The 26,083-nt window shown below is 39.9% G+C and overlaps 1 long non-coding RNA gene across 2 annotated transcripts in view; it reads left to right on the top strand.

Annotated features, from left to right (window-relative positions):
- LOC140614312 (uncharacterized) overlaps nt 1-26,083 on the top strand; it is an 87,162-nt gene that overhangs the window by 49,148 nt on the left and 11,931 nt on the right. For both annotated transcript variants that reach the window (XR_012015211.1, XR_012015212.1), the window contains exons 3-5: nt 23,297-23,425; nt 23,831-23,947; nt 24,938-25,043. This is a non-coding gene — a long non-coding RNA (uncharacterized lncRNA). The remainder of the gene's footprint in view (nt 1-23,296; nt 23,426-23,830; nt 23,948-24,937; nt 25,044-26,083) is intronic.

The following is a 26,083-nucleotide window of genomic DNA, read 5'->3' as shown; positions in this document are numbered from 1 at the left end:
TATCATGGAAAAGCAGGTTCAAATTTCTACCAATGCCAGAGATTTAAGGCAGGGGAGCTATTCCTTATCAAGAACTTCCTAATTGATAGTTATAGACTAAATACCTCAAATATAATTTTAAAATCCACCCCCAGGATTTTAGTCAATTTAGCATGGTACCTGGGGAACAGGAAGTGTTTCACTGAGGAAAGCTAGCATCTCTCCCTGAGTTCTTTGGAATTCCTCATTTTAGGAGGGGGGAGGGATAATCTAGAACTCCCCCATTTTTCCCCAATGATTTTTTTGAGTCAGAAGAAATCAGCTTGCTGGTTCCCAACTGCAACGAATTGTGTGGATCCAAAGCCAGATGGGTTTAAATTCAAAGCATCCCAAAGCCATCACATTAGTAAGTAGGTCACAAGAGGTCAGAACATACTCTGGTCCTCTGTGGTGGCTAATTCTATTGGCACTTGGAAATGTACAAATTGATACTCCAGCTTACATAATATGTGTATGACTTCAGTGACTAACACTCTTTAGAATGTAACAGATTTAGATATAGGGCATATCTAGGAAAGTTGAAAAACCTTTTACTTTTCAAGAGAAAAAAGCCTATACAAGGGTTAAAAGGCTTTTAAGTGGGGGAATAGTATTAAAACAGGTCAGTGTTAGAACTAGGCAAGCATTTACTTATGAGAAAACTAAAAGTCTAAATCGCTTTGTAGTTCATTACCATTTTGGGCTAGTAGTATTCAAAATAATTTTAATTCTTAAGAATAAAGAACATCATAAGTCCAGGATAAAAATAAAATATGATTTACTAAAATAGTGATTTGATGAAAGGTTATTTGTTTTTATTTTAAAATCTTAAATCACTGAGTAGCATTATTTTGAATAAACTTGGTATTAACCTTGAGCTGTAAAATGATTTTCAGTAATGAGAAGGGGTATAATATCAAAGAAAATTTTCTAATACAAATATAATGTTTTGAGAGACTACATAAAACGGTGAGACTTCTTCATTTAAACTGACCAAAGGAAGATGCAAATTAAGAATTTACCTAAAATAAGAGTAGGAACCCATTTTATTAGAAGTAAAGCAAAATGAAAGCTTCAGCCACCCAAAGTCTCACACCAGTGATTTAATTGGAAAGGTCTTTCCTTATAAACAGGATTAATTCCAATTAGTTGAAAATTCAAATTATGCTGATAAACACTAACAAAATGCTATCATTCCATAGCATATTACTTGCACAGCACCTATCCTATAAGACATTTTATGAAAGACAAAGGTTCGTTAATTTTGCTAATTCTCCATTTTATAGATGAAAAACTGAAGCGTAAAGCATTTAAAAGACAAGCCACAAGTTTCCAAAAAAGCTGAAGAATTTCCTTCCCTCTTAGTCCTTTGTTCATGATATTCCTACAGGAAAAATAAATAAGTAAAAGCAAGTCCCAAGTAGCACAAAATGAAAAGGGGAAAGTTATAATTTTTAAACATATTTATTTATTTAAGAGAAAAAAAGAGAGTGTGCACTTGTGAGTGGCAGGAAGGGCAGAAGGCGAAAGAGAATTGCAAGCAGACTGCTCATTGAATGTCAAGCCCAACATGGGGGCTCGATCCTAGGACCCTGAGATCATGACCTGACCTGAAACCAAGAATTGGCTGACCAACCGACTAAGCCACCCAGGCACCTGGAAAGAGGAAAGTTTCATGAGGATCTATAGCAGCAATCCAGAAGAGATTTGGAATTAAAAGTAAGAAATAAATATGTATAAGTTGCAAAAACTTAAATTCCCTTTTCTCTGATCATTGTAATAAGGCATGAATTCAAAGTGTTGCTTTTTCCAAAGGAAAAACTTCTTTGTAACAAGGCTCTTAGGTTTGTAGCTCCTGACATCTTATATTTTGGACTTGGTAGACCTTTAGTATCCTTGGAGCAAGTGAAGTTTGTGATTTTGTTGACACCACCAGCCACAGAGTGACCTGGCAAAGTTGAGTTCCTATGAGACCTGCCTTAGAGTATGGGACCAACTCAACTCCTGACCTGCTGCTGTGGGACTGAGATCTCAATTAGAAGAAGCTCACAGTCTGGCAGGTAGGAGCAAAAGGCTATCTGACCCGACCAGCAGAGAAATATACCTATTGAGATTCACTATGAGCCACCCAGAAGCCATTGGGCGGGGGAGGCAGGGGAGAGGGGAGGACTAGAGAATGAGCAAGAGAGAAAGAGAAAAAGCCAACAAGGGACATTTGTAGTCACTACCTGCCTTCCTTCCAGAGGAGCTCCTGTGCTCCTGTAGTTAGTTTACCAGCAGAGCCTAGCACAGGAGAACACCAGAAGATGTGTTTGCAGAAGAGAGAGGGGCCAGGTCACAGAGCGTCTGCACTGCTCTCCATATTGAGGAGCTCAGATTTCATCCAGAAGGCATTTGGAAACTATAACAAAGGTTTTTAATAGAGAAATGCACTTGAGAATGGGCATTCTGGCCTGCAGCATGGAGTGAAATGAGCAAGAACTGCCTTGTTCATCACTATAGCACAGTGTCTGGAGTAGAATGACCTAAGTAGGTGCTCAATAAATATCTGTCGACTGGATGAGTGAATGAATGAGTGAATGGATAATTTTAGTTGGGGAGAAAGAAGAGCCTGGCAAAGAGCTCACTTTGTTGAAGGGTGCCAATAGTATTTGAATTGCAAGACAAATGAGATTCCTAATGTGTGTGTATGCGTGTGTGGGGGGGTTAACACTGTCTACTTCATAAAATTGATTGTCTTTTAGGCACTTTCATTATAGTGGAGGAGTCAGACACAAAGACAATTAAGTAAACTATTAACGAATTGTGATTGGTATCATGAAACCAGGGGCCAGGATAGGGAGTAACAAAGGAGACTTATTTTAGAGGAGAGGATAGAGGAAAACCTCCCTGAGAATGTGATATTTAAGCTGAGCGCCAAAGGAGGAAAAGGAATGAACAATGTGAAGAACAATGTAAGGGCTTTACAGGAGGGGAAATAGCTTATGCAAAGACTCTGATGCAGGAAAGAGCTCATTTTGTTCCAAACACTACAAGACCAGAGTGACTAGAGGTCAAAGCCTGAGCAAGAAAGTAATAGGCAGGAGCAGATCACTCAGGGCACATCAGGAGCTGACAACTTGGTCCAGCCAACCCATCCCCATTCCAGCACAAGGAATGAAAGGTATCTAAGAGGGGTAGCAGAACAGATAAGAACCGGAAGTCTGAGGGGAATTTCAGACTGGGTTTATTCTAGATCTTCCCCCAAAGGATTCCATAGCCTAGAAACACTCTAAAGGGAATGGAGTGGATGCACTGAAAATAAAGATTTCAGCTTGGTCAAAGGAGAGGCGTGGGAAATCATATCCCCTGGGTAACCAGCCTTTCTCCCCAGGAAAAAGTATCATTCACCTGCCTTATGGAAAGGAAAGGTTTTTTGGTTTCCATTTTTCCTTCAACATTATAGACCACCCTAAAGGAAAATTGACAAGGTGAAAAATATGAAAGAAATAAACGGGCGGGGGGAAGCTGCCAAGAAGGTGCAGAGCTTGTAAAGGAGAATTACTTTTTTTGCCCCCTTTTCCAATGCTTCCCATCACCCTTATCCTAATGGAGACTGAATTGGTTGGATGCAGGATTAGGTGGCTTGGAGGGAAGAGGTTTTGTTTTTTTGTTTTTTGATTTTTGACCTCCTACCCTCCTTCGACTTAGTGTATGTTATATTTTTCTCCTGAACAAAGGTACACCTACATGGAAAGTTCCTTTGCAGTGGGGAGAATGTCCTTTTCTTTTATTCTCTTTGATAATTCCTGATTATCGTTCTTCAGATTTTGCTTGCAGCTCCGTGGTTCCATTAACTTGTCTAGGAAGAAATGTTTTGTAGCTAAAAGCAGATGGGATCCCAGTAGTGGGAGGAAGAAGTGTGTAACCCATATGAACTGGGAAAGTCTGTGAGATGAAGGAGTAGTTGTGTCTTGGGTATCTCTGAATACCAGGTGGGACTTTTCCCTGAGGCTCATTCACACTTAGCATAATAAATATGGGGAAAATCCCAGATCTACCATTTACGCTACATGACCTTGAATGAGTTACTTCAGTGGGCCAAAAAATAACTTTTCTATAACTCTGTATTTTTCTAAGATTAGTGATCATTAATGGATCATGAAATCAATTCATAAGCTTGGCAATCATTTTTCTTAAAAAAGAAATAGAATATGCGGCACCTGAGTGGCTCTATGGTTGAGCGTCTGCCTTTGGCTCAGGTCATGATCCCAGGGTCCTGGTATCGAGTCCCGCCTTGGCTCCTCACAGGGAGCCTGCTTCTCCCTCTGCCTGTGTTTCTGCCTCTCTCTGTGTGTCTCTCATGAATAAATAAATAAATAAAATCATAACAATAAAAAGAAAGAGAATAGAATAGAAAATAATACAAGGGTTTGTTTTTTGTTTTTTTGCTTATGGTAAGGGTTAAGTATTATTCCATGAAACTTTTTTTCAGATATGTTTATTGTCACAATGTCAAATACACTGCTTATTGTGGGTGGTGTAGTAATTAAAGGAGTTTGAAAAATACTGATAGCTTAGTTAAGTTTCTAGCTCCCATTCTCAAGTAGGGAAAGGGTTAAAATTATACATTAAACCCTAAATTGTCTATTTGGTGGTGGGGGGGGGTGGTTATGTCCACTCTCTCCTCCCCTTTTACTTGCCTGTCCTTCTGTTCCTCCTCCCTTCCTTAGGCTGGACCTCAGTCTCAGCGCTTGGTGTTAATGGTATGAGAGCTTCAAGGAGATGAACTAAGCAACAATAAACCTCTGACTTACCAAGAAAGAGACACAGCAGAACATGCTTTTTAAAATAACATTCTACACTATGCATATTGTCTGTCAGAACCTCAGTTTCCGTATATGTTAAACTTGCTTGAACATGCTGAAAATCAAATATGCTTAATATTTAAATGTCTGCCACATTTTAGGTAGTGGATAAATATATTGCTTTTATATTGCTCAGAGAATTTCTCTAAGCTAGCCCTCGGTCTCTGGGAATTTAGGCCGGGATATAGATGTGTATGGTACATAGAGACAGCAAAATGAAAACGAATCAATACATCAATGGAGTGGAAGGTATTTATATCATACACAGGTCAAGTGTGTTTTATGGCCCATGGCCAAGAGTCTAAGATATCTTAACTGATGACTCCTCCAGGAAACGAGCTCCAGCATATTCAGATTAAAAACAAAACACAAGTGTGCTGTACACAATTAAACTGCATGGGCACGGGTAGGGCTAACCAAGCGTAAGCAAGATTCAGTGGTGCCGCCCTGCCCTGCTCCTCTCATTGAACATGTGGTTGTCCTCATGTACTTTTCTCAACCCAACACCCCAAGCCCCCCAGCCCAGAAGATTCTGATAGCATGCAAAATAAGTGACACCACAAACAAAACCCATTCTCACAGAAGTGTTCCTGTGGGAGATCTATATGCATACATATGTAATTTTTTTTCTTCAAGAAATTTCCAACAGGATCAAGGGACTTGAAGGAACTTAATTTAACCCCGTGATGTGGCATAGCAGTTGGGGGGGGGGGAGGGGTGGCTAGTGGGAGGAGGAAAGGACCCATAGTTTAACCTGCCTACAAGGAATACCCTCCATACCTGAAGACCTTCTGACCTATCCCTGAAGCAACTGAGATAAAGAAACATGCCTCTATCCTCAGCACTGAAGTTTGTAGGCCAAACGGTAACTAAAAAGCCTCATCCCACCAGGAAGTTATAGCCTAATCTGTCTCCCACTTTACTGCTATATTGGTCAGAGTTGTTAGAAAAGAAAAATGCAACTGAGTAAATTTTAAGATCTCATTGGCTTTATGAAATGATTTATGAATCCGGCAGCACCCCATCCAGCAAGCAGAAGGGAGCTCTGAGCAGTTGCACAAAATGGAAGGCTTTTATAGAAGGAGGGTGGGGCAGGAAGCTTATAAGCAAAGGAAAGGAAAGGATTATTCCAGGCAAGGTTCCATACCCTTGAGGGGAAGATGGATGGTCTTCTGCAGATTTCCTTCTCTTCCTTTGGGGGTTTGGATCAAACCCCCCTGAGCAAAATATTCTTGACTGACCAATTAAGATTCCATTTCTGGGGGGAGGTTGAAACTGGAGTTAGATTAGATATTAAGCTCCAGTTTGGTGATTTGGCCCAAGTGAAGCCATTTTTGGGCCTGTGGTTTCGTTTTTAGAAGGTTCTTCAGAGAAATAGAACTGATAGGAGAGAGAGAGAGATTGAGATTGAAACTGGGATTCATTTTAAGGAATTTACTCACATGTAGCCTGGCAAGTCTAAAATCTGTAGTGTGGACCAGTGAGCTGGAGACCCAGGGAATAGCCAGTGTACAGTTGAAGGTTGTCTGCCTGCAATACCATCTTGCTCTGGGGAGATCGGTCTTTTGTTCTCTTTAGGCTTTCAACTGATTGTTGGGTTGTGGGGAACAGATGAGGCCCATCCCCATTATGGAGGGCAATCTGCCTTACTCAAAGTCCAGCAGTTTAAATGTAACTCTCATCCGAAAACACCCTCACAGAAACATCCTGAATAATATTTAACTAAATATCTGTGTACCCTATGGTCTAGCCATGGTTAATTCATGACAATTGCCATACAGCCAGAGCTGGGCCTCCCCAACATACCAACCTTAACCCAACTGTTTGCCAGCTCTGGCATTCTTTCAAAATTCCCGGATTCAAAATGTTATATTCTAACCCGCTTAAAGATATTCAAGTGTTTAAAGATTGATCGTGGTTGTAATTCCTTCCCCTTATTTGACACACAGAAGCACTGGGGGAAGAAGATAGTTTTGTACAGTTGTTCTCAGACTTTTTGCGTTTAGGACCCTCTTACACACTTAAAAATTAAGAATTTAAAAGGGCTTTTGTTTGATGGGTCATATCTCTAGATACCATGCTTTAGAGAAATATATATATATATATAGTATTAGAAATGGAAAATAGGACATTCAAAAGTGTATTTTTGCATTTCTTTCATAATAATAATGCTAACAAATTTGTTAACATAGATAACGTATTTTTATTAAAAATAACTGCTTTCCAAAACAGAAACAATTGGTGAGAAGTGTGTCATCTCTTATATTTTTGCAAATCTCTTTAATGCTTGGCTTAATAGAAGACAGTAGAATTATCATATCTGCTTCTGCATCTAAACTGTTGTACTATGTTTTGATTAAAGTGTACAAAGAAAACCCAACCTCACACAAATATATAGCTGGAAAAGGGAAGACTTGCCCAGGACTTTCTGGAGTATACTTTGAGTAACACTACTTTTCCTGAACTACCTCTACTTGTGAGTCAGAGGCCCCAGGTCCTCATCTCTGTTTTGTCGGTCGGTAATCAGCTGTGCCTCATCTAAACAAGTCAAGAAACGAACATATTGTTGAACACCTCCTATGTGTCAGGCACAGTGTATATAGTATCTACTGGAATCTTTGTAACACCTACAATGTAAGCAGTTGCATGATGGTAAATGCTTAACAGAGAGGAATTAGTCCAAGATACTCACATAGATGTGACTAATATTGTAGAATGGAACATCAAGCCCTAGAATAACTACACCACTTTAATCTACTGCCTGTGTGAACCAGTACACACCCCGATTACTTCTTTCCTATGAAGAATGATAATTTGGTGATCCAGGCACCTGCTTCCCCTATACATCCCTCTACTGAATTAATAGAAGTATTTGCTTACTGTATGCTGTAAAATACATTTGATAAAGTGTGATTGGCATTAAATACTGGTTTGTTTCCATCGCTCCTATTCTGACACCCCAAGGCATATGGGAGGGGTGAGGAGAAAAAGCAGGTATCTGAGGAGATAAGGGCAGGTAAAGGAGGAGAAAAGAGAAGCATCAAATTTGAATTTGAATAGTAATGTAGGCTTCTTCAGAACTGGAAAGGGAAGTTAGAGTTAGCCACTCCATGAAGGACAGCAGGTTAAGGTTAGTATGCTGGCCTAGGGGAGCCCTAATTTGTAGTCTTTGTCAATCTCCACAGTATAAATACTTCCACCACAGCCAGCTTCATGCTTCCAACCTGATATTTGGACAAGGAGTTGGGAGTAGATGTATACAATCGGCTTTCAAGAGCCAGTGCCAACGTGAGCCTCTCCTTTTTACAGCAGACAGAAGAAACTGAGACCTAAGAGATTAAAGGACTCAACTGAGAACATGCAAGCACAGATACATCCCCGACACACTAAACAAAGTGAATTCAGATTATATTTAGTATAAATTCAGTCACAGAAACAGAAATGCATCTGTGTATAAATTAACTGTACATAAATGATAAAAATGTCCAGGCAGCTATGCACCAAACTATGCATACTAATTTATTGGGGGGAGGGGGAAGCAGTGAAATAGGAATGAAGATGACAATTAATTTTTATTTTTTATTCTATTTCTGCATTGTTTTAGGTTTTTTACAGAGCCTGCAATTATGCATTCCTTGTATAATTTAAAATAAAACATTTTTCAAAAAAGATGTAGGATATTAGATTTTAATTAGATAGCCTTAATATATATGATTTCAGAAGTTCCAAAGGGCTTCCGGGGAGTCTGGCAAGTGTCAGAGAGAGAGAGAGAGAGAGAGAGAGAGAAAAGAACACATATTGATGTGAACATCTTCTTCCAGGTCCCTTAGCAATTCTCTTTTCAAATAATTTATCTCCAGTGACTAAAATTGTAGTATTGAACAGAAAATGTATTATATTCTCTGGCTAATTAGAAAGGCCACTAGCTTTCTGAGTAGATTAATATGAAAGTGAGCCTTCAGTTCCATATAGAAGTTAGAACTCCGGTCTTAGTTTGTCAATACATACTGAGCTGAGCTCAGTTGGTTAAACCTGGGACTTCACATTGTTAACCTCTTATTCCTTAGAGGCGTGTGTGTATGTGTGTGTGTGTGTGTGTGTGTGCATGAACATTTATATGTGTTGAGGTGGGGGCACTTTTGGTGACTTGGGCTAAGCAAGGAACTATCTTCTCCAAGATAGTTTTCTCACATGTTCCACAAATGATTAACTTACCTGACATATTCTTCTAAGAGTAAGAATCATAATTACCTTAGCATACATTAATTTAGATTAATCTTCCTTTTTCCCTACAACAAAAACTTAAAGAATAGAATAACTAGGGAGGAGGAAAAAGGTTTTTGTAGTATGGGGCACCGAATTTGGGTGAAGGGGAGGGATCTCTAGAGTGATTTGGTAGAAAAGTCAGTCTAGTCAGACTAGAATGTGAATCTAGTCTTTCCATTTTCTTTCTTTCTTTCTTTCTTTCTTTCTTTCTTTCTTTCTTTCTTTCTTTCTTTTCTTTCTTTCTTCTTTCTTTCTTTCTTTCTTTCTTTCTTTCTTTCTTTCTTTCTTTCTTTCTTTTTCTTTTTTCACTCTTCTAGTGCAAACTTCTTACCTTCTCAGATACCAAATTTCCTGTACCATAAAATAGGGATTGTATAAATGACAGGATTGTTGTAAAAACATATATGTAAAACATCTGGCATAGAGCCTCAGACATAGTGACTAGACAATAAATATAGTTATAATTTGGACAGCAAGAAAGGATAGCCAAAAAGACTTTGAGGGAAATTCTCTGAATTGAGATACATTTAAATAAGCTTCAACTCTGTAAATAACTTTTTTTAAGATTTATTTATTTGAGAGAGAGTGAGATAAAGAGAGCATCTAGGGAGAGGCAGAGAGAGAGAGAGAGTCCTAAGCAGATCCTGATATAGGACTTTATCCCATGACCTGAGGTGAAACCAAGAATTGGATCCTTAACCAACTGTGCCACCCAGGTGCCTCTGTAAATAACTTAATTTAAGCACCTACAGTTTAGATTATCAGATGTCAAAAATTGGAGCAAGCTACTTTCTGAGAATGGGATACTTAGCATAGGCACACCAGGACCTGGGAGGTACAAAGAGGGGTATGAAAAGAAGACAAAGGAAAACTCTATCCCATGGTGACAGAGGGAACCTTCAATCCTATTTCTCAAATGTATGCTTATGGTCAAGAGGAATTAAAGCAAGGGTGATGGATCATCACCATTCCTCTTTAACTCAGAAAACAACCCCAGTGGGCAGCCTAGGGAAGCTGGTCCTAATGCTATCTTTCTAGAGCAAGAACATGACATGTTAATGTGTACTGTGCCATTCCCATAAGTAGCAATGATGCCACCTATAATGAATTAGATGAGGGAGGCCAGTTCTCCTCAGGAACTCTCAATTCAAATAGAGGGCATTTACACCAAGAAGAATGGGATGTGTGAAAGGCAAAGCCAACAGACAGGGAGAGAGATTAGTTTCTGTCATCAGTCATCGCTGACACTGGGCATTTTTGAGATTGTTGTGATGGTCAAGGAAAAAGCTTTATAGAGAAAAATGAATCTTTTGGAAAGATGTGAGGTTGCTTAATCCAGAAGACAGAGGAGAGGTTTGAAGGAGAATAAGACTGGAGTGATGGAAGAAAAAGATTAGTCACAGAGGATTTTGAAGTGACTGAAGTGAAGAGAAGAAGGAAAATGAGTTTGTAATAGTTGAGATACAACTTGACACTGGTAAAGGTGGTGTGGTGATGGTGATGACAATCATTTCCAAGATTATGAAGAATATAACATTAAACTACCCTTATAGCTTATAAATTATTTCCCCATTCATCCTTTTACACTCCTACCCCCACCCTGTAATACCTCAGGGATACATAGAGATGGTAAATAAATCATCAGAATTCAATAACTGAATTCATTCAGAAAGCTCTCAATATTAGAACTGGGCCGGGGGTGGGGGTTAAAGAGGGGGACAAGGGATGTCAAATACCCAGTTTCTAAATTCTTCTATATTCATCACAACTTAAAATGTATTTAAGTGTCTGAGGAACAAAGATTTTGCTATTAAAAAGTACAGTTGGGATGCCTGGGTGGCTCAGCGGTTGAGTGTCTGCCTTTGGCTCAGGGCATGATCCTGGGGTCCGGGATTGAGTCCCAAATAGATCTCCTTGTGGGGAGCCTGCTCGTCCCTCTGCCTATGTCTCTGCCTCTCTCTCTCTCTGTGTGTGTGTCTTTCATAAATGAATAAATAAAATCTTAAAATTAAAGTACAGTTAACTGTATTATTTTTCTAGGACTATGAATTCTCCATCAGAAGAAGTGTCCCTTAATATTAGTCAACTAGAATCTCCACATTCCAGGTAGCAGTGGTGAAAATCCAACCCACTCAACAATATTCAACCAATCTAGGTAACGGGATTGTCTCTGTACACTGGCCATTTTCCCCTCTCTACTTAACATTACTGTAAAATACTTGAAAATCCAAATTAAAATGGTTGCTGTAAAAGCAGACATAAAGGATTAAAATAAAAATGGCAAGGACAACTGCTAGAAAAAGCATTGTAGAGTCGGCAAATATTACATTTAACTCCACATTAATTCTCTGAAGGAATTTAACACAATTTCTCCCATTCTAACTCAAAAATTAATTTCTGTATATTGTCCTTGAGATTTGGATTGGGAATGAAAAGGAGAAAACCGTTGAAAATGTGAAGATTTTATATGAATTAATCAACCAAGAGTTCAGACACTGGGGACTGAAGATTAAACTTTATAGTTTAGAAACCCAAGGACAGTACTTTTTCTCATGAGTGTACCTCACATGAAAAAAATCTCTGCTGATATATATATCTCATTTACAACAGTCAAGTAGAGAGGTAATCTTTATGACATCCCAATGAGAAGGTACAAAGAGGTTAAACAATTTATAAAAAAGTCAAAGAAGAGTCAAAATTAGAACAAAATGGCCTCAGTTCTGGCATTATCTGTATTCTAGATGCAAAGATAATTTTGTTTCTCTGTCCATTTAACAGTCTCTGGTGAGTGTGACATTCCAGCCTTAAAGACTCAGAGAAAGAGAGTTGTTATTGTCCATGGGGTACTGGTATTCAGAAAGCAACTTTAAAGGCATCGTCACTGCTATGTTATTCCAGGAGCAATGGTGGCTCCACAGACCTATGACAATCTCTGTCCACTTTAGTCAGCCTGTTGAAGCTGTCAGTCACTTCTTGAAAGAATTCAGTCTTCTAGATAAGATACAAGTGCAAAGTTTTCATATAGGTTTATCTGCCCTGGTCTCTTGCAGGGCTAGTCAGAAGTACTCTTTGGGACTAACATGATTTAGCCTATAGGTATGCCTTACCGTGTGGTAAAAAGCTAACTTTGTAAAGGTTGCCTATTCCAGATAACACAGACTATCTGGGCTTTTTCCAGAGCAAAAACCAAAAAGAAATGTGTGAGCAAATGAACCTATGAAATCTGCTAGCCTTCATTTTCAAACACCAGTCAACTTATAAAACAGTCCAGAATACCACATGGTATGATTAGGGGTTGGGTTCCATATCCCATACAGTGAGCAAACTTTTCATTTCTGTCATACAAAATCAAGTAGGTAGATCTGACATAAAAGAGATGCCAGGAGTAATTCATTTTGTGCTAGACTTTAAGGCCCTTGAGGACATGGTGGTTTTCTTTTTTCTTGTACACCTAACATTCCCATATTTCTCGGTCTGTGGTAGATCCTCTTTTTACATATTCAGTCAACAATTATTAGACACCTCTTGTGTAGTTAGCCAGGTTAAAAAAAAGAAGTATAAGATGTGGTCTTTGCTAAAGACTTCACAGTAGAACTGGGGTCACAAGAAATAACTAAAAACATGTGCAAACATAGTATTATTCAAGGAAAACTATGCGTCAAGTATTAAGAGAGGGTTAGCAGGACTGTGGGACTGGAAAGCTTAAAAAGAAGTAGGTTTCTTTTGCTTCTTGGAGCTGTCCAAATGTTCTCTCCCTTCATTTTTTCTATACATGGAAAACCCCAAATAAAACAAAATTTGTTCACACTGAAAATTTCCCACTGCTAGGAAGCGGGGGTAGATGTAATTTTCCCTATTCCTCTAACTAAATACAGTTGAAAACATTGGATATTCTTTTTTTTTTAAAGATTTTATTTATTTATTCATGAAAGACAGAGAGAGAGAGAGAGAGGCAGACATAGGCAGAGGGAGAAGCAGGCTCCATGCAGGGAGCCTGATGTGGGACTCGATCCTAGGACTCCAGGATCACACCCTGGGTGGAAGACAGATGCTCAACCACTGAGCCACCCAGGCATCCCAACATTGGATATTCTGTATAAGACTAGCATGAGAAGGCTGAAAGAGTAAAGGTAAGACTTTATAGCGACCTCAGGATCTGGGGAACAATGTGGTGAGTGCTCTAAGTTTCTTTTTGCATTTATCCTAGGCTTGGAACTGAACACACCAGCAGCTCCCAAACACCAATCAGCACTTGTGAAAAGAACTCCAATGAAAAAGACTGCTCTCTCTAGCCAAACAAGGAGAGGGGCAGCCAGGAAAGATGAAACTTTTAGACAATAACTCTTCTACTCTAGCCAAACACTGAGGAAAAAACTATACTACTACATACACCCACACCAACAAAAGTCAACATTAACACTGGACCTTATTGTGATAATGGACTAGGGTGTTTCCCTACATCCTCGGTAAGAGGTACACAAGATCTCTCTGTGTAATTTCCTACTGCTGCATACAAAGCTACAATTATCTAAAAATAAAAAGTTTTAAAAATTAAAGGAGTTGAGGCGTTTTTGACACTTGGGGTGCCTATATTGGCAGAAAGAACTTTATTCCTAGGATAATCCAAAATAGCACTTTAAAAGTTAGTAGCATGTACTGGTTTTCCTGTGGCCACTCTAACAAGTTCCCACAAACTTGCTAACTTAAAGGAGTGGGAATGTATTTTCTCACAGTTCTGAGGCCAGAAGTCTGAAATCGGTATCACTGGGTGGAAAGCAGGGTGTCAGCAATTTCCAGTGGCTGCTGGCATTCCTTGGCTTACGGCTATACCACTCCAAGCTTTGGATCTCTTTCTGCTTTGCCTTCATGTTACCTTCTCCGTGTGCATGATTATCCCCCCTCTGCCTCTGTCTTATAAAGACACTTTGTGGGGTAGCATTTCGCCGTGCCCCCCCCCCCCCCGTAATTCTGAATAATCTTTCCTTTCTCAAATTCCTTAAGGCAATCACACCTGCAAGATCCTTCTTCCAAATAAGGTTACACTTATAGGTCTAGGAATTAGGGCCAGATATATTATCATCAGGATAAAATATCATTCTGCCTCCCACAATGTGCTAAGCAATCCGTTGTGTGAAAATAGTGTTATATATTTAATAAATCTATAATTTACAGAACACTCAGGGTGATCTGTTTTTCTTTACTATGAACATTAACAAATATTTGTTGAGCATCTGCTATGTGTCAACTTCTCTTCTGGACACTGGGGATAAAACACTGAACAAAACAGGCAAAAATACCTCCCTCAGGGAGATTATATTCTAGTAGGCGTGGAGGAACACAAGCATGAATGGATGAGTAAAATGTATAGACTGTTAGTTTGCGGTAAGCGCCATGGAGAAAAATAAAGCCAGGAGGAAGAATAGGAAGGATTGAGGATCTGCATGTTGCAATTTTAAATAGAATGTCCAGGAAAGATAGATGACGTCTGAGCAAAGACCTGAATGGGATGGGATGTCAAGCCCTATTTATTTATCTGGAATTGCAGCATGGCCAGAGCAACAGCAAGTGCAAAGGCCTGAAGAACAGTGAGGAGTCAGGGTAGCTAGAGTGGAGTGAAGGAGAGGTTGGGAAAGGTTGAGAAAGGTTGAGATATATTCCTTAGAACTCTTCTTTACTTATTGCTAAGTGGGATTAAAATAAGGATTATCAATTTTTGATAAAAAAGGTTATCCTACCTGTTCCTATTCTTTTCCTCCTCCCTTCCATATCTCCCGGTCCTTCACCCACAGGGAGGACACATTCTTGGTTTTCCTGGTCCAAAGGGAGAGAGGAGGGGCAGGCGCAGGGACAGGAGGAGTACTTTAGGGCAGAGTATTTGAGGAGCACAGCTTCAAAGCACAGGAATAGTGAACTGGGGAAGAGGATCAAAAGAGGTCTAACATATAATTCTGTGAATCCATCCTTTCCATCGTGTTTGACGCTAACAAGTGAGTGAGTAAAGGATGTGAGTTGTTTTGAAATAACTTTGAACTGTGAATTTACTTTGAATTTATGAACTATACATTCTAATACACCTTTTGGGACCCGAGATTCATGGGTTTTTTCTTTCAGGATACATTTCTATAAGCAAAATTGGCAAAAGGAAGGCTTTAAATTTTGATATACAGAATGAGATGTCCCCCATCCCCTGGAATGGTTATATTATTTTATACCCCCAGACAACTTGTTACCCACAAAATCATCATACTGAGTAGTGGCACTCTTAATATTTGTCAATATGATATGGGAAGAATTATTTCACAACAATATTTGAAAAATACACATCTTGGAAATGGTCGGGTAATGTCTTTTCCTATGTTTATTGGCCACTTGTATTTCCTTTTCGGTGAATTGTCTGCTTATATCCTTTGCCCTGTTATCTGTTGGAATACTCATCTTTCCTTATTATTAAATTGATAGAAACATGTATTTTCAGGATATGTTGCTTTTGCCCCTAAACACTACAGGTAGGTTTCCCACTGTATTGTTAGGGGTTCTTGAGTGTGTGCAATGGAAAGTAACTGGTTTATTCCAGAAAAAAAAAAAAAAAAAGAATGTTTTGAAAGGGCATTTGGTAGATCACAGAATCTTTGGAAAAGCTAAGAAACTAGACTAGGAAAACAGAGCAGCACCGAGGGAGGTGGGGTAAATAGCAGCCCAAACCAACTTAGGAACTGCCTGGTGAGGACCCTGCTGATACTGACATTAGACATTGAAAGCCACTCTGAGCACCTCTGCCCTCACCGACCCTAGACACTTGCTGCTGCTGCCACCAAAATGGATGTCCTATGTCTCTGATTCAGTCCTGGGCCAGATCAGATTTGCTGATCCTCTGTCACAGCCTGCATCCTAGTTGCCTGGGAGCTGAAAAGGTATTGAATATGGGGACTTTTCATCTCCTGCAGTGGAAAGTAGGCCCTGGTTTAATCTAGAGTCATAGAGTGGAGAGTTAGGGGAAGTCAGAGGCTAGGCAGAGAGAGGGGGAGACAGAGACCCTTAGAACTTGCTTGTTGTTTAACTTTTTTTTTTTTAATAGTGCTCTTAGCTTTACCAAGAATTTAATTTTTTGGTAAGTATAATCTAAAAATATCTTCTTTTATGATTTCCGATCTTAACAACTTTGCCATAACCCTTACCCTCTCTACCTTCCTGCAACCTCCCTGCTGAATGAACTGGGCTTGAATTTTTTCTTTTTAAGGACTTTCTGTGCTTTTACCAAGGGCTTTGCCGACTATCCTTTGAGTTTTTAGGCAGCTCTGATGTCCCAAGTCTTCCTCTCATGTCAGGGATGTGCTTGACCCTGAGACATGTGTGGTCCTGCTCTGGAGGCTAATTATCTTAGGTGGTGGCCCTTTCACCTTCTAGGTTGGGAATCTATTACCTCTCAAAATGTTTAACATTCTGCCTTTTAGACAGGAGAATTTTTTTTGACCTGTTCATCAAATATGTGCTTTCATGACTCAAGAGTCCCCTAACTCTCCTGCTGCTTTAGATATATTTTATTGCTCAGTTGGTTTCAATTGGCCTAGCAAAACATCATGGGATACTTGACATTTTGATATCATAGTATTAAATTGAAAAGCATCTAGTGGATCATTTTCATACAGCAGTCCTAAGTTCCCCTTTCCTACTCAGAGGGATATGGTACAGTCTTCAGGACATCTTGAATATTTTTTTACTCACTTTTGAGGAGCTTAGTCATCTTTGCTCTTCTTGTCTACAGAGCTAGGAACTTGTCCTCACATGTTAGACAGAACAGTAACCTTAACGTGTGCTAGTACAGAGAAGCTTTTGGAAGATTCTCTTCTCACTAAGTATATCTTAAGAAAGTTCAAATGCTGGGTCCCTAAGAATGGCCCTCTCCAGACTCAGCTGAGGAAGGAAGGAGAAGAATTAGCAGGTATGAAAATGCTGTGGCCACTCTCTTTCACAGTCATGGCGCTCCTTGCAGAAACTGCCCTGGCATGGCACATCAGGAATGGAGCCTGGCCCTTATTGTTGGAGGAGCTTGAGCCCAGATGTGAGATATCCAAGGTAGATGAGCAGAGGCTTGGAGACCAAAGTCCCTGTGGATGATGGAGGGAACCCTTGCCAGAAAGGTGGCATCTGAAATGTTCAGAGATGGGTTTTAGGTAGCATCCCAAGCAGTGATCCAGGGCAGAGAAGCCTAAAACTGGGTAGAAGGAGAAGGAGTGGGACTACTGGCTCTGGGCCCCAAGGGTTTGTGGTGAAGACCTAAGGCCCTAGGCAGCTCATCACCACAGCACCAAGGCAAATAGATTAATTGGAGACTTGATCTTTGTAATGGGAGAGCAAGCTAAGGACAGAGGAATAAAAGAATCCTGTCAGGGAGAAAGTAATTAAGTACATAGCTTGTAGAGCTAACCTGCCCCAGTTCAAATTTCCATTCTGTCACTCACTGCCTGTCTGACTTTAGTCAAGTTACTTAGTTTCTCTGTGCCACAATTTCTTCATCTGCAAAATGAGAAAAATAACAATGCCTGACTCATAGGGCTTGTGTGAGAAGTGAATGAGTTGCTTAGAACAGGGCTAACACAGACCAGGTGTTAAAAAAAAGTTAATTATTGTTACTATAATAGTAATAGGCGTCCCATCAACAGGGTACTCTTGATGTAGAGTCACCAAAGTTATCCTTATCCTTCAGTTCCCTCTGAGTAAGGATGATTGGTCATAGATCTGGGGTGAGGCTAAGATTCCAGATGGGGGTAGAAAAGAGCAGCAGAGAAAAGGAGCTAGGCAAATTCTTGCAAGTACAGCTGGATAGGGTGGAAGTGGGGGGCACAAATTCTGACACATGGTTTATTGTGGCCTGTAACCAGTCCAGAATCTCTGGGCTCCCAGGGGCCCATGCAAGAGGTATGAACGATGAGAGAGGAATCTGGAAGACTCTCTGCTATCCTGGGAACTCAGCTATAGGCTGATGTGCAGTGGCCACAAGAGAAGTCATGCACCTCTGGCCTTATGCTGGTTCTTTTCTGGAACTAACGGCATTGAAAAGTACAACCCTTGTTTCACAAGTCATGCCCTCTTGGTTCCCACCCACACACATGCAGGCAAAACAAGACTTTAAAAATGCGTTTATTTAGGGCATCTGGGTGGCTCAGTGATTGAACGTCTGCTCAGGGCATGATCCTGGGGTACTGGGATCAAGTCCCCCATCGGTCAGAGGGAGCCTTCTTCTCCCTCTACCCGTGTCTCTGCCTTTCTCTGTGTGTCTCTATGAATAAATAAATAAAATCTTTTAAAAAAATAAATTAAAAACTTTATTTACAATAATAATGATGATGGCTGCCATTGTTGGAGAGTTAAATCCTGTGCCAAGGCACCATGTATGTACTTGAGTACCACATAATGAGCGCCTAATTTAGTCCTCATAACCACTCTGTGGGAGTATGCCCTATTATCATCCCCATTTTGCAGATAAGGAGACAGGCAGAGGGTCAAGCAACTTCCTAAGGTCAAATAGCCAGCAAATGGTAGCTGGAATTCCAGCTCGGAGCTTTTTAATGAGAAGAGAGATGAACAATGCTTTGGAGTTGCTATCCGAAAGGAAATACAGCATTTTTTTACATAAGTGAAATGTTTGCTCTTTGCTCCCTTCCTTGGTGAGCTGACACCAACCTGAGACATTTGCCCCCCTCCCTGGGCAGCATCTGTTTTATTTCTCCAAGGACAGCAATTCACTCTGTGGAGACTCTGCGAGAGGCCAAAGTTCCTTATAGCTTCTCCGATCACAAAACCCTTTTCAACAAGATCCCTCAGGCCCAGGCCCCTAAAAACCATGTAATAAATTTACCATCAAAATAATCTCACTTGGTCCCTCTGAGACCATTATGTTACAAACAAAGGTAACTTGATATCCCAATAAATAGTTCTCCTGTGAAGTCATTAGGGTTTTTATCCCCTCCACACAAAACTGTATTCTTCAAATTTAATATAATTTCATAGTTCCCCTAAATCATTCATGAGTAAATATACAACATTCGACAGTTCCACATCCTGTCATTTAAATAAGAATGATTATTAAAGTTTAGGCTGAGACTAAAATACAAAAGCATTTTACTGTTTTTATTATTAAAAATGCAGTAATGAAATATTTTAAAATGTTATGGTAATTATCTTTTCATTGCACAAATCTGCATTGTCAACTATGTCACATTAAGATGTTAAATCACTATCTTAATATCAAATTACAGAAAGAGATAGAAAGAAACTGCTAAAATTCATCTTCTGTGCAGTGTATTTCTCTCAGCATTTTAGTACATGTGGTCTGTCATGGTTGAGAGGTGCTGCGTTATACAGGAAACACCACAGATTTTGGAGGTCCCAGAGTTGAAATAATGAGGAGTTCTAGGAAATGTGCATTTTTTCATCACTTTAAAAAATTGGGATAATTAGCTATTTTTCTGGGTTCCCAAACCCAAGCCTGCAGGACATCTCTGGCAAGTGAGCAAATCCCAAACAGCTGGGCTTGCAAAAATGAAATGAATCACAGAAGTCATTCTGTAGGTTGTATGCTCTGGGCATCAACGTTGTGGTCTTAGTCCTGCTGGGCCACCTGCATTGGGTTGTCACCAGCAGAGGTAACAGTAGAACAGTAGGGCAGCTCTTGTTGCCCTGGGACAAGTGTTAATGAGGAAGAAACATGGAGATGAGAGATACTGCATTCAGGCTCTTGCCTCTCAATGAATCCCGCTTGGTTCTCACAATATTATCTATAAAACCGAGCTACATGTCTTGATCACACTGGATATAATCATTACACAGAGGACTCTGACCTGGGACTTTGTCCCATTAGGTGATTAAAAAACAAAAAAGTACATTTTTAATAGATTTCATGAGGAGCTAATTGTGTAAGGCTCTGATTGCTTATGGGAAGCTATCAGACGAGGGCCACAATGGGCCAGTAACTCACTTGTATGCCCTTTGAATCACGTGATCTTATTATCTATGCAGTTTTAAAAACTGAACTAGTAAAAAAAATAAAAATAAAAACTGAACTAGTTATCAAAACTGAAAAATCATACCAACAGGTTATATTATAAATGAAGTACACTGTTAATGAGGATTACCATTCAGAAACTACTTATCTTATGGGTGCTTAGTAAATACTTTGCTAACTGACTTATACTGGTGTTATGCACATTACTACAACAGTTCAGCCTTAAGGGTTGCTACAAATTGAAAGCATAGAACTTAAAAGGAGTTTACTTTATTAAAATTTTAGGAGTAACTCCTTTTGCCTGCCCCTCCCCCCACATTAGCATCTTTGTTTAGTTCCTGGGTATCGTAGGTTTGATTCCTCGGGAGACAGAGATGAAAATAAGTGTGCAAGAATTCTATCAGAATGTTTTGGAAACAAACACTTGTAAGGGGGTGAGGAAAGCAAGACTGGGCAGAAGGTGAAGTTTAATAGTGATGCTACTGCAACGAGGCTGCAGCCAATCGCACCGACATCTGAAAGTGGAAAGCCCCTCAGAAAGGTCCCCAAATTGAGGAAAGGGAGCTAGGACTTGGTACCCCTCATCAACCAGTCATGGGACATGGGCTACCTTTTTGCAGAGAGAAACATTGGGCAAGACAGTTTTGTGGCTAAAGGCCATTTCTACACAGGGACTCAGCTCTGAGTCCTTGACAGGTAACCACCCTAATAGTTGGGAGAATAAGTGCCTGGGTCCTGAAGGTGGGATTTGGGTGGCGCACCACAGAGCCCACTACACTGGATTATACCACAAATTCACCACATGGGAGCTAAACTCAGCCTCTTCTTAACAAGTTAAATTTTCCTTCTGACTTTCCTCTCTTTGTAATCAGCATCACCATTTTTCCTTACCCAAGGTAGTAGAGTAGAAATCTGAAGATTTCTAAAAATTGCCTTGGGCGATTTTTAACAGTCTGTCACATTTAATTTCCAGCATATTTATCCTTTTAAACAATTTTAAATAATTCACTACAAAATGAAATCTGGCATAAGTCCTATCTGTCTTTTACTCCCTGAATTAACTGAAGAAGCCAAGACAACAGATTTCTAGGCAGTTTGGAAACTGGTGATATAACTAAGGAATGGGGAGGTGCTGTCTCTTTCTCCTCTTTTGGAGAAGAAAGCTGAAGTCAGTGGTCAGGCAAATAAATACTCAACTATTTTCTGGAAGTGCAACTCTGTTTATAAGAATGAAAATGAATGACCTTGAAAAAGAATGTTATTTTATGTAAAAAAATTTTTTTGTTAACATGAGCTAGATGTTTTCAGAGATGGAGATTTAAAAAAAAAAAAATCTAGCTACTAATTGTGAGTACAATCTCACCTTCCACTAGGATAACTACGCTGTCAAAGACCTAGCTGCCACTCCAAACACTGTCCTCGAAGTACTCGCAGGGAAACACAGGGGATATTAAATTATCATGTAATTAAATTAAATTATCACTTTGCAATCCCACCAATAAGGCTGAGATGGCACTTCTGTTATGAATCCTTGCTTGCAAATCCTTTTACTCTGGGATGAGAACTCCTTCCTGGCTGAAGCAGTTTCAGCTTAAAGGTGAAATTGTAGATTAGATGATTATACAAGAATTCTTGCACCCAAAGGATCCTAAGGACAAAAATGAAAACTCATTTGCTATTAATAGTTACGATCTTTGGTTTTGGAATAATTTTATTTGCCCAAAATATGGGTCTATATTGTATATATTGATAAGTTCATGTTCTAAATATCTGTTTTAAATCTTAAGAATACTTTTTGGTTGTTAAGTAGTAAGTAGGGACATTTTAGTATTAGGAACTTTAAGATATGCAAACAAATATCTATTTCTAAACGAAGAGGCCAGAAACCAGTACTGATAGTTTGAAGCAAGAGCTGTGGGAGCCACCAGAGGTTATCTCCTCCACACTTAACTGTGTTCACAAGATACCATAACTATGTTCACAGTGCAGAAAAAAACATGAGCTCAGATTTCTAACAATATAGAAAGGATGGGACGCCTGGGTGGCTCAGTGGTTGAGCATCTGCCTTCAGCTCAGGGCCTGATCCCAGAGTCCTGGGATCGAGTCCTATATCAGGCTCACCACAGGGAGCCTGCTTCTCCTTCTCCCTCTGTCTCTGCCTCTCTCTGTGTGTCTCTCATAAATAAATAAATAAAAATCTTAATATATATAAAGGAAATATATGTATGTTAATCTATATATTATATATATAAAGGAAAACTGGGCAGGAAGACACTTGGGGCTCAGTTTCTTTCTTTATGCCCATGAGGTTTCTCAAGCAAGTCCTCTTAGATATATGGAGAATATGAGGTTTCTCCAAGAAATCACCCCCTAAGGGGCACCTGGGTGGCTCAGTTGGTTAAGAATCTGCCTTCAACTCAGGTCATGATTCTGGAGTCCTGAGACTGAGCCCTGTGTCCACTGGCTCCCTGCTCAGCGGGAAGCCTGCTTCTCCCTCTCCCTCCCCCTCTGCCATCCCCACCCTGCCCCACACACACACCGCTTGTGCTCTCTAGCTCTATCTCTCTCTGTCAAATAAATAAAATATTTTTTTAAAGTTAAAAAAAATAAACCAAAACCACCCCTAAAGTCTCTAGGTCCATAGCAAGCCTGTGTAGCTGACACAAAAATGTGCCCTCAAGTATACTTTAAATGTATGTGTTCGTGCTTGCGTATGAAAGTGCATATTCTTTTTGCAGGAGTACCTTGCCATGAATGAGCCATATGAGAAAACTCCATAGAATGTTTTTATCTGCTCTGCCCTTATCCTTCAAATTCTCCTTGGAATCTGTTTGGATGGCCCAGGTGGCAATGAATGGATGCATAGTAGTAGCATGGTGCATAGTGGCAGCACCCAGTGGACACACAGAGGCCTGCTGAAATACATGTGATGATAGGCCAACATTTTGGGAACCAACACTCTTCACTCAGGAATGCTTTGGATGAACCCTCAAATCAAGGGACCGTTGAAGGGATAGCTTAAAGCAGAAATCCTCAAACTTTAGCCTGTTTCAAAATCACTTAAGGGTTTGTTAAAACAGATTCCTGGGCCCCACCCCCAGAGTTTCTGATTTGGCATGTCTGGGAGGAAGCCTACAAATTTGTATTTCTGACTAATTCCCAGGTGCTGCTGCTGGTCCATAGATCACACATTGAAAGGCTGAAGAACAGAGAGCTTCCACTGTTCTCTTCTGAGGCCCTCAAATTCATTCCAATTTCTGGGCCCAGTGGTGAGGATGATTATAAGGTGAAGGTGAGTGAATATCTTCAGGTAATGAAGATAAGCCAGCGATCTGAGATGGGACAGGGAGTATGGAGTAGGTCTGCATGAAGACCTTGGGAAATTAGAGCAATTTGCTCTTCTCTTTCTTTGTAAATGGTAAAGTAGTAGAGCTACACCTCTTTTCAGAGATACAGTTTGTTTTGTCTGCACAGAACAGCATTCCTGTTCCCTGACAGACTACTCTTCCCTGACTCCAATCACTTGTTCCTGGTGGGCTTAGAATCAGAGCATTATGCTCTTGGGCCACAGATGTAGGTGCGTGACTTCCCTTGGCAAAGAGTCCTGTGGCACATGACCAGAGCCCTGCCAATCAGAGTTCTTCCCCGGGAAACTACATTTTACTGGTTAGGAAAGTTCTCACTTGTTTCTTTACAGAGTTGGACAAATGTGGTCAAGAACTGCTGTCAGCCCTATACTCCCCCATGGAGAATATGCAAGAGAATGAAAAAGCCAAAGGCCAAAAAGAAAGAGTGGAAGAGAACCAGATCAGCAGTAAGTCTCTGTGTCTAGTCACTAAGGTCTCAGAGCTGTTTGGATTCTACAGCAAGTTCTTCAATTCTTTGCTTTCTATCAGTATCTAACTCTCATCTCCTTGCTCTTACCTTGGTTTGTTGTTTATTTCTCTCCTACAGCGATTTCAGTTGGGTTTCTGTCACTTGCAAAGGACAGGATCCTATTATCCCTCTTAATCAAACTGTCAAAGACAGAGGTGGAAAAAAGAAGTCACAGGAGGGTGTTGGTGATAGGATGCTCATATGGACTGCTAGGTTCTAGCAGCTGCAAGGAACAGGGCCTCACTAAGGTCTCCCCAAGAAAACGTCTAAGGACACACATGCAGAGACTGTAAGTGGAAAGCCGTCAAAAAAACGGAGACAAGTTTAGGGTCAGCTACTCTCTAGATGTGTCTCTTCTGATCTCTGCTGCATGTCATTTCCTCTTTTCAGAGTGTCTACTCCATTCTTCCCTTATTCCTATTGATTAATACTCTCCCAGTTTTCCAGTTCGGATCGCAAGAGGTCAGCTAATGATAACTGCTATTCTTATTGTGCAGAGTCTTTTGTTCTTGGCCACTTGTGGGTGGCCAGCTAGCCTCTTTGGATGAGGCACGATCTCAAGTCCCATGAGAACCCTTCTCTGAGCCATAATAACAAAAGCTGGGGAATTTAGAAGGAGGTAGGCTTTCCATTTTGTCCATTGTAAGAGATGGACAATGGGAACAATAGGAATGAAGAGTCATGATATGAAATATCAGGTCAATATTATATAAACACGTTTGCAACAGAAAAAGTGCAGAGAGGGGAGTATGGAGAAGATATAGGGCAAGGACTTGCTGAAGTGATCTGGGTCAGAGCGAAAGGCTTCAGGTCCTAGAAAAAGCAAGACCAGTGTGGGCACTTTTACACTCAGAAGGTTGCGGTTGCCCACAGCCACAGCAAAGCCTCTGGCCTCTACTTGGCTTGACTTCTACTCTTTGACTTGTAGAAACTGGGGATAGTCACCACTTCTTCTACCCTTGCCACGGTCTCTCCAGAAGACTGGGAGCCGGTCACACAGACCAAGGGTGAGGTCCTCATAATTGACCTTTCAGGTAAGTTTCATAGCTTCAGAAACCTTAGTTTCCTTATCTAAAGATGGCATTACCTGCTTTCAGAGGGTTGTTGTGGAGAGCAAATAAGACAATGCTTGTAAAATACTTAGCCTAGTCGCAGGCACAAAGTGTGCATTGAATGCTAGTTATCATTGCTATATCATCATCGTCATCATTACCATCATTTTCATTATGATACTTTCAAGGTGAGTGAGTGTAATATGACTCCAGGGACACATTTGTGAACAAAGCTTATCTTTCTACCTGTTTGCTGATACTAGTCGTTTCTCTAACAAACATCTCCCACTTAAAAGTAAAATTAAAATCCAGATATATTTAAACTGTACAGTTATATGTCCAAAGTGAATACTACTTTATAGAATTTAGAAGATATTTTTAGAATATTTTTATTTTAAAAAAAGAACAAAAGGAAGGAGGAAAGGAAGGAAAGGGAGGAGGGAGGAAGGGAGGGAGGGAGGGAGGGAGGGAGGAAAGTAGGAAGGACTTACTTGTAAGATTTTATACTTCATTATGAAAGAGATGAATTCCTATTGTTAATTGAGGTATCAGTGGAACAACAGTGAAAAACAACCAGAAAAAGATACCTGAAAAATTCTTCATTTTGTAATACAGAATATCTGGGTGTTTTTATGTAAGAGAGTGTAAGATCATTCATTTGGTCCAACATGCCTCTAGCATTATCAGAAGTTTATTTGAAAAATATATGAGAAGGTTGGGAGGGTGTGGCTTAAATATAATCTTCACGTTTAAAATTTAATTTTACACACTGCCATGCTGTTTCGTTAAATATGCAGGGAAGGGAAGAGTAGTATTCTTCAGACTTGAAAAAATTAATCCATGTTTCTTGGCATGAACAACCATGTTATATTTAAAATATACATATATAATGTGAGACCCATTATCTAATAAAAGTCATGAAATCTATCCTATCTACTTTGTAACTTACACTAACTGGAAGTTGATCAAAGAAAACCACTTCCATTTTTATTACATTGTTACTATTTTTATGGATAAAATTT

Source organism: Canis lupus, chromosome 2 (assembly GCF_048164855.1).
Source record: "Canis lupus baileyi chromosome 2, mCanLup2.hap1, whole genome shotgun sequence".
NCBI lineage: Eukaryota > Metazoa > Chordata > Mammalia > Carnivora > Canidae > Canis > Canis lupus.
The sequence above is the reverse complement of the archived record's forward strand: the minus strand, read 5'-3'. Positions and strand labels throughout refer to the sequence as shown.